A 13,808-nucleotide genomic window follows, 5' to 3' on the forward strand; every position below is an offset into this window, starting at 1 on the left:
TGCATTGTAGCCAGAATTAAAAAGAAATAAATTTGGGTTCCTGCTAGCACACTATCATTCCAAACATTTTCAAATGACCATCAACTCACTCCTTGTCTCTGATATCAAATTCTTAGGCAAACTTACTCTTCTTACAATACTAATGTTGTCCTGATATCTAACAACTAACAAAAGCATTGGATAGTGTGAAACACTTGTTTTAAGACATTTATCAATGAAATATTAAAGGAAATTTAAAAAATAAAATAAAAAAAGAAGAAACAAAAGGACAAAATGCAATGTACATATTATTCTCTGAATATGTCAATGAATGCTTTCAGATGGAAAAGCAAGAATTAAGAGAGCAGAAAGACTCTTTTATATGTGATATTGTTTTTTTTTCCCACATTTTCTGAATATTATCACTACTTTATTTCAGTTGTAATTGCATGTAAACAAAGGAACACTGAATTATGGAAGAGCAGTGCAGATCTAAAATATCTGATCTTTTAATGGTTTGCTTGTGGAATGTTCTTGAGTGGGTAAGGACAAGTGGGTAAGGAAGGAAAGAAATTGAACATTTGTACATTTTCTCATACAAAGGTTTTGTTTGTTTGTTTGTTTGTTTGTTTTTTCCCCAAACTGAAAGAGCTACAAGAGGAAAACATATTCTATCTAAGTAGAGGGAGGAAATTACATTGAAGTCCTTTTCTAACTACTAACCTGGTCTGGGACATAGGGTGCAAAGTACTAGGAAAACGTTTAAATCTTCTTCTTCATTAACTTATGAACCTCCTTTAAAGACAGAAGTACAGACTGTGCCAAATATATGCTGGGCTCATAATGAAGACAAATGTCCACATGAACTGAGTTCAGACTCTGGAATTCATTTTTCTCTGGAACTTTTATCACTGTGTAATTAGAGTGACATTTGGTTAGTCTCATTAGATCTGGATTCAGAAAAGGTACACCAATAAATTATCTCCTTTAAAGCTGATATTTTTTTGTTTGATTATTATTTTAATTGTTTGTTTTCCTTATTGTTGCTGGACACTGTTATTTATATATCATGACTCTGGCTGTATCATTCAATAGAATGAATTCTCCAGCCTGTCTGCATTCTGTATATTCTCCCAGATAATGTTTTTGTCTGAAATTTATGACCCTGAGGACTTGAGCATAGTCTGACTGTGGTCAATGCTAGGGGAGAGAATTCCCATAAGAAACCCTCAGAGCTGTTAGGAAATGATTGTAGTAATTGAATAAGTTATATAATTCTCTTATGACTTTAATATGGGAAAGTTCAATGACTACTCTTTCACTGTAAAATTGCCTAATACTGACAACTCTAAGTCTGATATCTCTGAAGCTTGAACTAAAATATAGTTTTCTGGTCGCAAGCTATTGTGATACATCACACAGAAAATACAGAAGTGGTTTCATACCTAATCAGATAAAAGTTACAAAGAACTTTATCTGAAGAATTCATTCACAAAACATCCTTGTATAATCAATGGACACAGCTTGAACAGAATTTCTCTTTTCTAAAGTTGACCTCAAAAAAGTCGATGTGTGATAACAGGGAGTAACACAGCAAAGAAACAAGATGTATCCATCTCTATTGTCATTCCTATGTAATTTAAAAAAAAAAAAAAAAATTCTTCCTTTTCCATGTGAGAACTGCAGCACAAAAAGAGAATATAGACTAGAGTGTCTTTTACAGAAACAGATGCATCTTGAAACTTATTAGGTAAGTCTAATATATGGGTGGAATCAAAAATAATCAAGAAGATCAAAGGGAGCCAGAGATGCTTGAATAACTTTGATAGGTTCAGTTAATGCATTGCTGAACTATCTTAATAGAACTAGCAAATAAAAATAAATAAAATAAATAAATAAAAATATTGTTTAAAAAATTGATATTCAACCAAGTACTGTAATATCTGATCAAAATAAATATCTGTACACAATGGGGAATCATTTTAAATCACAGAGTTTATTTAAGATATTAGGATAAGACAAATAAGCAAAGAAATTTTCTATTACTAGAATACTTTGCAGTCTGAAGTAACTTTTCAGTTAAATTATCTGCATGAATGAAAAAGAAAAAAAAATACTATTAAAAAAATACTAAAAAGGCAAATCACGCTTGCCAAAGTCTCCATATTTTTTTCTAAGCACGCAGGTAAAAATTATTCTTTATGGAGCCCTTAATGTACTTATTAACTGGGAAGGTTTTTGCTCTGTCCATACTTATTGAAGCTTCTACAATTAATGCAACTTTTGCTAGAAGCTAAACACAAGTATACGCCATGAAATATTGATAATTTTCTGATATCCTATCATTATCACTGGGAGAGTAACATTGGGAGAGTAACATTTGATATTATTTGTAGGAACTACCATCTCTAATAAAAAACAACTTCTCAATAAAACAAGAAGACTACTATTTAGTTGTGTTCTTTCCAGTTGGATCACAGGAGGCTACAACAAGGAAAGCACAGATAATCAGAAAGGACTTTGCATCCCTTGGAAAGACATTGAAGAGATCAGAAAAGCAAATACTATTCTGCCCTATCATCTTGGCTGGCATCTGGGACTCATAAGGAATGAGGATGCAAATGACTGTCTGCAAGAATTGTGTCATGATCTAGGCTTTTGATTCTATGACTTTAGACAGGATTTTGAGAGACTGGGTGTATGAGCATCAGATGGAACACAGACAAGAAGGTGTTCTGGAAAACACAGAAGTGTTCTGGAAAGCAAGCTAGATGGATTGAGTATCAGGGCTTTAAACTAGATTAAATGGGGGAATAGGATGGAAATTTGACGTGAAGGGCCTGGAGAATGCTGTCACTTTAGGAAACACTGGGGAAAAACCTCTGTCTCAAAGGATCTCACAAGGAATCCTCAGAGAAGATAATACTGACAATACCCTGAATGACCTGCCTTACACCACTGCACAAAGGGTGAGTGATAAGCAGGAAGAATTGGAAGCCAAGGAGCTACTGGAAAAGTATGATCTAATTGTGATCACAGAGACATGGTGGAATGATACACATAACTAGAGAATAACAATGAAGTGCTACAAAAATTTCAGAAGAGGTAGGCAGAAATGTGAGGAGGAGCAATTGCCCTCCATGTTAAGGAGTGAGTACATCTTAGTGGCCTTTTCTAACCTTAACAGTTCTATGATTCTATGAACAAGTGGTGATATTTTTCTGGTTACAGCTGGAACAGTGTTAATACTATGTTGTTGATTATTAATGCCCGGACTGCACCAGACCATTCAGTGATGAAAAGGTGAAAACCTTTAAAAAGTGGCAGCATGGGGCAGAGTATAGCTGTGACAAGTCCTGAATTAGGCCAGGGGTTTTTCCATACCACATGGTACCACGTGGAAAGCAATAAAGCTGTGGAGAATTGGCCTAAGCTACCACACTGCTTGGGGTTTCTGGGCACAGGTTGGCAGGGAGGTAGACCTTGTATTGCTGGCAGGCTGTCATACCTTTTCTGTGCATAAGCCAGTGTATGGTAAATAACTGCTTTACAGGTATGTAATAATGTAATAAAATATTGCTATCATTGTGTGTTTGTTTCCATTTCCCCCTTTTTTTTTTAGTAAATAGTTTTTATCTCAACCAACAAGTTCTGTTTTGTTTGCAGTTTTTTCTCTATCACCTGATTTGGAGGAGAGAGTGAGGGAATGGCTATATGGTGCATAGCTACTTCAATGTTTAAACCACAAAAAATGGCTAAAATATAACTAGATATTGGGTGAAAAATATGTATAAATTCTTAATATATGATTGTTAAAAAATAAATTATCAGCATGCATTTTTAAAACAGCAGAAGGTGACAAAAACCTTAGAGAGGATCTTTATCAGAGAGCAGGTGTCCTCCTTGAGAAGAATAAATGAGAAAAGAAAGTCTATCTTACCACACAAAAAATAATACTGAAAGAGAAAGTGATTACTTTCTGTCCAGGAGTAAATAAAGAAGAGTGTTTAAGTTAACTTACAGTGATGACACAAAGAGCTGCACATGGAAATCATAAGGTTTCTCCGAAACTATTAGAGCAGCAGACACCTCCCATGGGAACACAGTGCAATGTAATAAATTACATCAGAGGAAAATATGTCCCCTTTGTAATAACCAGCAGCTAGAACAGTGACTCAAGAGAAGACAGTGGCAAGATGCAAAGTACTTGTAGATTATTCCCTCTAACATGATAAGAACTCTCAATCATCTGAGAGTTACCAGTTGTACAGTTGCACATCTTTCCTGCTTCTATGGCAATTATGCATAGCTTTGAATGATTTTCTGGAAAAAAATCTGGGATCTATGAATAAAAGATTGTGGGAAAAGGAAAAAAAACTGAAAGCAAAGCGTAACAATTCCGGCAAAAGATTAACAAATCTTATTAGGTACTATTCTATGCACCATGTAACTTTTAAATGAAAGTTTAGACAATTTCTATTTAGAAACATCATTGTAAATAATACTTGAAAAATCTTCCAGATTCTAGATGACAAACAAACAAACAAAACACGGAAAATCGGGAAGACATACTTTTCCAAATGCTCATACTCACTGTTACAGTTCAGAATGCAATTTCAGCCTCTTTTGTTTCCATTCTATTTGCTTTTGCTTTTATTCCTATGAGTTTTTATTATACAAACATTTAAGTAAATTTGCATTGTTTACATAATAATTTATATTAGCATTTCATTGTTATGGAAGTATGAAAATATTTCTTCTGACAAGAAGGAACTTTCAAGAGCCTTTTGAATCTTTAAGACTGAAACAATATTGTCATTTTTTGCACTATTAGAAAACATAATAAAATTCAAGTCGCTTTTATATCTTAACACAGTCCTACTTGGTTGAATGGAATTTTGTGATAGAAACAAAAGCTCACAATTGTAGATTGTAGACAAACTATCCCTCCTGAAAATGAACAATCTTATTGAGATGATAGCTGCAGGAGATGTTGGAGGACAACAGTCATATCCAAAGTTGTGAGCTACGCGCAGAAAAAATAATATGGTTTCAATTTACATCAGCAAAGACTTTAACAACATCGATCTTAATTAAAATTTATGACCTCTCCATACTGTCAGTCAAAGTAAAATTACCCCATGAAAAATTAACAACAGGAATTTCATATGCATTTTTGTGCTCATGTGTATGCGTGTGTCTCGCTCCAATTTATAGGAGGGAGATGAGGTTCTTTTAATATCTGTATACCCAGCGTGATATTAAGAAACAACAGTTCATATGTTAGTCCAACCAGTTTATTACAAATCCTAATCAGGGAGATGGGGAAGGGAAGGAGGGCGATAGAAAGATAGGAAAGAAGCAAGAATCATGTAAAGCGGAGATAGTCACCACCAGGATCCATCACCAGGATTGTACGCTGTTTCAAAGGTCCGAAAGGTCCAAGGCGGGGGGGGGGGGTTGTTGAGGGGGGAGGGGAGCAGCAGCGTGGCTGGCCTTGGGCAGCAAGCAGGTAGCAGGAGGCAGTTGCAGAGCCAAACCGGGAGGAAGCAGCAGTGCTCAGGTAGCAGGCCCAGGAGAGTCTGTCAGCATGCAGGAATTCTGTAGTGAGGAATCTGATGGCAGACACCTATCCTCATGGTTTTAGATTCCTCTTTTATCCTACTTTTTCTCCTGCCTACATGACATCCCTGGGCACTTGAGCAAGAGTCAGTGAGTACCCCCTGAGATGGCCATCATCCTGAGGTAAGTCCACACAGAAGACCGCTTCACAGCTATTAAGCTGCAGCTCATCTCTCTCTCCTTGCCCCTGGTCTTGTCCATCTCTGTCCTTCAGACAAAGGATTTCTCAACCCCTGCCCAGGACTTGCCTGGACTTGTTCATCTGTGTCCCCAGCAAGCTTTGAGATAATGATGTAACAGAATAATATCTTACATTATGTTAAATGCAAGACAATGAAGAAAACACTTCTTGGATTATTAAAAAACAAACAAATAAACAAACAAACTAGTTTCACAAATTTGTAAGGAAACATATTTTATTAATTTGTCTCCGTATATTTAATATATGTGTATATATATATATTAAGAAATGTAATTTCATATCATTTAAAGAATACTTTCTAAAATTTCATATTATCTAGGATAAACACTGCTTTACTGATGTGTCAGAAGGATAGCTTCCTACCAAAAGGGAAGGTTATATTTTCCTTACTTTATTTTTTTTAAATACAAAATGGTTTTGTTAAACAGTATGTGGTATTTATTGAGTCTGGAGCTTAATTTTCTGCTCCTTTACAGCCTTCTTTATGATCTTATCAAAACCATGTTCTATTTTATTTTACTTTTAATTCCTCCCTACTAATTGTAGTATGACTTTACTCATTGCCATTCTTGAGTATTTCTCCTAAGTTATTGGTGGTGATGGTGGAATATATATCTCCTTTACCACTGTTACCTACAATGGCCAAGCTTGTTCCTTAACCTGTATTTTCTGTCCTAGAGAATGATATCATCATGTAAAGTTCACAGACCACAGGCAGCACTGCTGAATGTTTTACATATTTTCAACAGTTTTATAAGTTTGATAGTTCCCAACAATTCAATGAAATATCAAAAACAACACTGTAATGTCCTCACATCATTCACTGATTTTAGGGAATACTTACAGAAGGAAAAAAAAAAAAAAAGAAAAAAAAGAAAAAAAAGAAGGTCTGGAGAGAATATTTCAGAATCCAGGAAATCCAGGATACTCCTTTTATGCATCTACTAACTGTCATATCAAGTCCTTTAAAAAAATAAAAACCCTTACTGGCTTTAATGAACCACTAACTAAAATTATTCTATTTTGTTCTCAAAACACAAAGGCTTGTCAGTATTATTTTCTTTGTAACATTTACAGCTGTTTTTAACTTCTAACCTACCTAATTTGAAATATGCAAATTAATTTCAGAACTAAAAAATAATAAAGTCAGAAACAAAGGAGAGAAAAAAAAAAAAAGATGGGATAAATTCTACTACAATAAATATTTTATCCTGAGTATTAGAAGGACTGTCCATTAAATCGTAAGAAAATGGCAAATAGTCCTGCAGATGAATCTTTTCCATCTGACAATGGATGATCCATAATTTGCAGGTACATGCTGGAGTGCTCTTCATCAAACTCCTGTAAAGAGTTAATGACCATGATTATTGTAATAATTTATAGCTCAGCAAAAAAGCTATGCAAGATTAACAACACAGATGACCCAGGCTGTTTGGGGAAAATAATAATAACAATAACAATAACAATAATAATAATAACAGATGTGTAAATTACAGATGTGTAAAATATTACAGATGTGCAAATATTACAGATGTTTTTGGAATGGATCTCATGAAAGCAAGGTGGATAAAATTATACTGAATAGACTAAGCCCAGCAAGAAAATTCTGGACTGCCACTGAGCTTTACAAAACCACAATTCAAGATTATCTTACTACAATGAAGTCATTTGATTTGGTAATGTTTAATTCTTTGTTCTTGATTTAGGATTGTGCAACATTCTTATTTGCTAGCAGACCATAGGGAATAGAAGAGGAAAAGCTGTTATATCAAGAAACCAAATTTCTTGAGTAACTCCAATCAGTAATATACTTCTTATTCTGTTATTCATTGTCCACACACACATATGTTCATATATGAATATGTACACACACTGTGGAAATCGAAGACATTTTTTGTTTGTTAGGAAAAATGGGTTCAACTCTTGCTGTTCTAGCTGGAAGGCGGAAATAGCAAGATAATTATCCTGTGATCTCCCAGCACTTACTTTGTGTTCCATACAGTACATAAACAACAATTACAAGGTAGTTACTCAAAAATGTATGTAACAAACAACGTACTGAAAATAAAGTCGGACCCTTTTTTCTGGACTTCTTCTTTTTTTTTTTTCTTTTTTTTTTTTTTTTTTAAATTAGTTATCTAACAAGTTGTTCCCTTCTCCCCAGCAGAGAGTTCTCCCCAGCAGAACTCTTCGTTCTGCTGACTTATTGGAGAAATTGAAATTGGTGCAACAAAATTCTGTTTTTCACAGGTTTATTATTACATTATTCCTTTATGGGGTTTCTACATAATTTCTCAAAATGATGTTGTAAATCCCCACCGGAAATACTTATTCCTGTGTAGCCTGATGTCTGTTGTCTAGAGGACACAAGCAGCACATTTCCTCCATCTGCTATTAGCACGCCTACATGTTCCTTTTTGTGTATTAGAGGGCAAAGCAAACCAGGGACAAGGACTAAATGATCCAAATGAGTAGAGGAAAAGGCAGAGTAAGAGGATTTGAAAACAAGCCAACAAGCACTTACATCAAAACTAACTACTAGCAAAACGTTTCCTTCACAGCAAAGGTTGAATCAAAGCCCTATTCCCCCAGCATATGAATTAGAAGAACAATTGTGTGATTATGATTAAAAAAAAAGAGCATTACACTTTATGTTCAGCTATAATTGGTATTTATGACAATTTATGTAAACAGTAATGAAGCCTATGTGATTTTTGTGGGGAAATTACATTATGACACCAATGATCGTTACTGTTAATTTTCCTGAAGATGATGGCAATCAGCAGGCATAGTTTCATTGTAAATAGGTTAATTTAAAATTCAAACGCTGCTGGTATTTCAAAATGAGTTCACATTTGATTTCCAAAAGCTTTGGCCCTGACTGTCAGGCATGTCAAGAAAAAAATGCTTCACAACAGAAAGGAAAAAAAAAAAAAAAAAAAAAAAAAAGAGAAAGACTGAATGAGATTTGTTGCAGAAATGCATTTCTCTCTGCTAATTCTGCTGTGTTTCTAGGTGCAATGTAATCTATAGCATTTCTACCAATCACTGCCTAGAGTCCATATTGAAAAGGGGCTCATGACATCTACAAATCACAATCTACTAGTTTGTTTAGTTTAGTTATGATGGTTTTGAAAAGGGTTATCACTGATTAATCTTCATCATTGGAAGGCATCATGTTTCTTCACAATATACCAAAATGCAAATATTAGCATGTCTTGCTTTGCCACTATGTGATGTATTTAAGCACTTCTAAAACACGTCTAAATACTTCTATTATTCCCACCAGTCTCAAACATAGGGTTCTCATGCATGCAAGTATAATCAAACTCCCAACACTGCCATATTAGGAAATGCAATATCGTCTCCCAGTTCACAGAAGGGAAATTAAAGTACTAAAACCTGAATTTTTCCTTGCCAGCATAACAAAGAAAAAAAACTGCAGACTGCATGAATTCAAGTCAGTGAGCAAACCACCATACAGCTACACTTAGAAACCTGGGACTGATTTCACAATCCCCTTTCTCTATCATAATTATCATGAAATGCTTCTGCATATATATTTTTATGAACTCTTCCAAAAAGTATTTCCTTTGTTTCAAGCCATTTTACCAAAGCTGTTTTAAAACACCTTTTTTATCCTTAGATTGATTGGTATACATGTATTAAAATGAAACAACTCTCTAAAAGTAGACAAAGAATGAATAAACTTGGAAGCTAGTTCAGATAAAGACAGAAATGCCACCTTCTAACAAGTCGTCAGCACAAGGTCGTATTCAAGGACAACATTAACAACTTGTTCCCAATCTAATGACATATTTAGATTAGAGTTTGGAGTTTGCAATGTACATAGGCAGCTTTTTCTCATTCTCTGTTCATTGCCAGATAAGATGTTTGATAGGAATCTCTACTGTAACCTTTCAGAATTCATTTATTTAGGAGAACTAAAATAATGAAATGCCAAATGAATTAAGAATGATATTTCTTATAATATCAAGTGAAGACAACTTAAATAGTCCATATGCACAGGCTCCCAGAGATGAATGATCTGTTCATTTGTTAGTGTAAATGGGATGCATTTGTTAGTTATTATTTGCTATGGTTTGAGAATTCTTGAAGAGTGAAATTCAACTGCAAAACCAAGATAGGACAGAGGAATATTTCCAGAATTCAAATGGCTTATTCTATCTGTCTTCATATATGAAATGCAGATATAAGTGCCGGTCCTTTGCAAAGGGAATTAGACACATTTTTGCAAACAATTGGAAAAAACCCAGAAACATATTTGAAAATAAATAGTCCTTGCTAAAACACAAGTGAAAAAACAATAAATTTTTTTCTGCGAAAGAGATTTGAAAGGTTGATGATAAACCATATGGCCAAGTGAAATATAAAACAGAGATCTGATTTCCTTTTTCTCTTTATTGATCTTTCAGTATTTTGTCTGATCATTCTTTTACTATTAATAAAAATATATAATATTATGGTAGTTATAATTGTCTACACTTAGCACTTGGATTCCTAAATAATAAACAGGAATCTATAAAAAAAATAGCATGGAATGGAAATAGATTCAGGTGTTTGTCTCCCCCCTCCCCCCCACTCCTCACCCCTCTCCAAAGAACTTATCATTTATAGAAACAAATAAAATATATATTAAAAAAATGAGAAAATTGACAGAAAATGTAATTTTGTCAGTGAGGCAACAACATCTGTATTAACTATGCTATCCCTCCTGCACTCAGATATTCAAAGACATGTAATTATATGGCTGGAGTCATGTTTTTCAAGTACCAAACTAAATTCTTCTCTGCTAGCATATTTCCCTACAAAAAGAGAAGATTTCTGTATAAGACCCAAACCTGTAGCTAGTAATGCCAGTCGAATACAGTTGCTATTTCCGTTAAATGGCCAAACTCAACTTGTTGATTCAGATTCTTTTTAAGTTTTACTCTGTTTTACATGGATAAACACAACTGTCATCACAAGCCAGGAGCAAAATTTCTCTGAAGAATTTCTCTTCTCTTAAGAATGAGTAATTTAAACACAAATTTTATAGGCTATTTCTAGCCACCTTAAAACAGAGGATTCATAGTGATATTACATTAGATTTGGGACTATACTCATGCTGATTTTTATAAGGTTGACAGTAATATCTAGGACTAATAAGATTTCAGGGTGGCTCTACAGACCTGTTGGGTCTTCATGCCTCTCATAAGTCGATATGAAACAAAATTAAAAGTTTGCACATCTATAAAATAAAAGGAGGACTTTGTTGTTGATGGTGTTTGTTGTGGCTCGTTCTGTTTGTTTGCTTTTTGTTCAGTAATAGGTTTTGAATATGATAACTATTCCGTTCTAAAGGTTAAATTAGTATAAAAAACTTCTTTCCATGGCAGTAAAATTTATTTTAGAGTTTGGGACAAAATTACAGCTATTTTTGCTTCATTGATCCTTGCTTTCATATGACTTTGTTTATTTCAAACAGCTTAAGTTCAAATGTTCTTTGATTGCTGGAAATGAAGACCAGATTTTACCCAATAATATCATTGGAATTGGATGTTGTGAGTAGATAATGGTCTCCAACAGATAGCAAAAGTAAGTATTCAAGCAAAGCAGATATGTTTATTTTCAAAGCTGGATACCATTTTTCAATCACAATATTCAATTTATTTCTTATTAATATCATTAGAGCACCATGGTTCATTGCCAGTGAAAATGCAAGAAGATAAAATAAATAAGTGCGATTCACAGACGCATAGAAAATCAGACATTGATCGTACTAGTTTAAGTAAACAAGTAATCACTGCATTCATATAGGTGGAAAACTTTGGTGATTATGTATATTTTATATGGTCATGCATAACATCTGTGTAGATTCAAAACCCAGTACTAACCGCCTCTTTGTCAGAAATTCATTCAGAATAATATTCATTCTTAATCTTTCTGGCAGCAAGTTACTCTCCAGTTTATTATTGCCAATTTATTGATACTTATGCAGACTAATAATCATCTGAATCTCTCATCGGTAATGGATAGAGTATTTTTCCTCTCGATTCTTGACAAACATAAACACATATACAAATAAACTCAAATTATACCCGCTAAGAGTCAGCAACTTCATGAAATAGGTAATGGAATATTTTGAAAGAAGTGTCACAGAGATAATTATTCATATTTTATCAATATTGCCAGAAAGGTTGTTTCTTTTATGTTTCACCAAATCTCACTGATGTCTGAAATTAGCTGTTCAGAATTTGTAGGGAAACAACTTCATGATCTGATTAGCTCTCATTTCATTTCTCTTTGTCCATGAAAGAGTATGGCAAGTGGAAAAAGGAAGCTGATCCTCAGTCCTTTTGAAAAAGTGTCTTACACTGACATAAACACTAAACTAACGTTAAGACTCGCCAGGTGAAGACATCTCCTCCCACATAAGAGAAATGTAGAATCTACCCTCCATGCTTACCATCTGCCCAGCATGAGAACAAGTGAACAAGGACATACTGCTAACAACGAAAGGAGAGCTGTTGTTTATTATTCATCAATCTCCAGGGCTTCTTTGCCACTCACAGTTAACGTACTTGCCACAGAAATTATTTACCATTTGACAGTTCAATTCAGGTACATCTAACGGAGACAGTGCTTGTAGCTAGCACTCGTATACCAGAAGAGTCAGTATCTCTCAAGCATGACATTCACATTATAGAGCAAATGCAAATGAACAAGCCCTGTTGGAAAGAGCTTACAATTTAATATGAGAAAGAAAGAAAGAACAGAATGGAGGGGCAAGAGGATTGTTCAAAGATTGCTGAGAGAAAAGAAATTTTGCTAACAAAAAGCATTTACAAATCACTTTTCTTATGCTGCAAAACTCTTTAGACTGACTTAAGACCATTATACACAAAAACAGTAATAGAGCACAATAATATTTTATAATCATGTTATGTATTTATGTAAATTCTGAGTTTTAATTTTGGCCCAAGTGGTCATATACAGTATCATAATGGGTGGAATTATCTGCTTTCTCATTCATCCAGGAAAATATTTATGGCTACTGCAGAAATGAGCTAAAACATTAAAGTAACTTAAGAGAGAAAAATCTTGACTCACATAACAACGTACAAGATATTCTGCTTCCAAGGCTGCAGAGACATCTGGGCAATGTGCTTGCAAGACCCTCCCTGTCACAAGTGGAAGGCTGAAGCAAGCTAGCAAAATCTACAACTGAGAAAGGTAAATATTTAATCTGTCTTTGACAAAGGCCTGAATGACCTAGATATTTACAGATTGGTCAGTCATACTTTAATCCCAGGGAAAAGAGTGATACAACTTTTCATATCAATAAAATGTAGATTTTTTTCCTCATTTAAAAGTTCTTTTTTAGTTCTTTCTTGCCGCAGATATCCCTGCTCATTTTGGGAGAGTTGGACTAGATGGCTGTTGAATATTCATTCCAATTGAAATTATTCTATGATTCTATGTTTTTAGGGTTAAAAATTTAGGCAAAAATTTAGGATGAACCTGCAATAAATTCTCAGTGATCCTAAGGCACTATCAGAGCAATATTCAACATAGAATGCTTAGTACATAAGTGTATAATACTTAGTATACTCAGAAAAAGAGGGGAAAAGGAGAGTGCATAAGAATGATTATGTTCACTTCAATAGTAATATATATTATAAATAATCACATGAAAATAAAGGCAGAAATCAATTATAGTTCCTTGTAAAGGTTCATTTTCATCTCCCAAGCACTTTTTACTATATTTAGAAAACATAATATTAGTCTTTGTACAACCTTCCATTACAGCATCATTAAGATTTAATGAAGACATTCAATATTGACTGGACTTTTAAATCCCAGACATTTCTGTATAGTAACTTACTGTTATTCTGTTTCATAGGTATTCACTTAGTTTTTAGAACATGAATGTGAGTCCATATCTCAGCCAATTTAAAATATTTTTTTTAGACTGCACCCAAATTTACTAAAATCCAAAAAT

The sequence above is a fragment of the Lagopus muta genome, chromosome Z (assembly GCF_023343835.1).
Source record: "Lagopus muta isolate bLagMut1 chromosome Z, bLagMut1 primary, whole genome shotgun sequence".
Lineage (NCBI taxonomy): Eukaryota > Metazoa > Chordata > Aves > Galliformes > Phasianidae > Lagopus > Lagopus muta.